General features: G+C 53.9%; 1 protein-coding gene across 1 annotated transcript in view; it reads right to left on the bottom strand.

The window, feature by feature from the left end:
- CEP135 (centrosomal protein 135) overlaps window positions 1–631 on the bottom strand; it is a 68,395-nt gene that overhangs the window by 66,674 nt on the left and 1,090 nt on the right. The window lies entirely within an intron of this gene.

The raw sequence follows: 631 nt of genomic DNA, 5'->3' as shown, positions 1-631 counted from the left end.
CAAAAACAAACAAACAAAACCCACCACGTATTAGGAGCCATGGATCTACCGTCTCCAGCCCCACGCCCCACCTCCATCATCCAACACTGCAGCTATACTGAAAGTTTCTAGCAAAACAAGAGAAAAGGTTAGGTCTGGAGGCCCCCACGCAGCGTGTTTAGAATTATCCACCTGCTTAACTCGGGGGGGGGGGTAACGTCTGAAAGTCAGTGCGTCTTGTACTGAAGAACCCTGTGTGTATGTCCGCACAGAGGCTAAACACCAAAACACAACCTTAACTGAAGCTGTCTCCGAGTCCTTCCTTCCTTAAAATAGTAGAAGGCTGCAAGGAAGAGGGGATGTTTTCCAAGGTGCGGGACCAAGGTTGACAAATGGGTCTCGTCCTAACTTTGGGGGCATTTCAGTGTTTATAAAGAGTCAAGTTAAGATTCTTACACGAAGAGGGCCTTTTAATTCTTAAATCAACCCATCCATCAGGAGCTGGCCGGTGCGCAGGAGACGCTCAGAGAGCTCCAGCAGGCCGACCCCCGCCCGCAGCTTCACGGTCGGGTGGAGAGGGGATGGGAGGTCGGAAGCGGAGCCAGCGAGCAGTCTCCGCGCCCCGCCCGGTCCCACTTCCTCCCGCGGCCGC

The sequence above is a fragment of the Hipposideros armiger genome, unplaced genomic scaffold (assembly GCF_001890085.2).
Source record: "Hipposideros armiger isolate ML-2016 unplaced genomic scaffold, ASM189008v1 scaffold_420, whole genome shotgun sequence".
Taxonomy (NCBI): domain Eukaryota; kingdom Metazoa; phylum Chordata; class Mammalia; order Chiroptera; family Hipposideridae; genus Hipposideros; species Hipposideros armiger.
The sequence above is the reverse complement of the archived record's forward strand: the minus strand, read 5'-3'. Positions and strand labels throughout refer to the sequence as shown.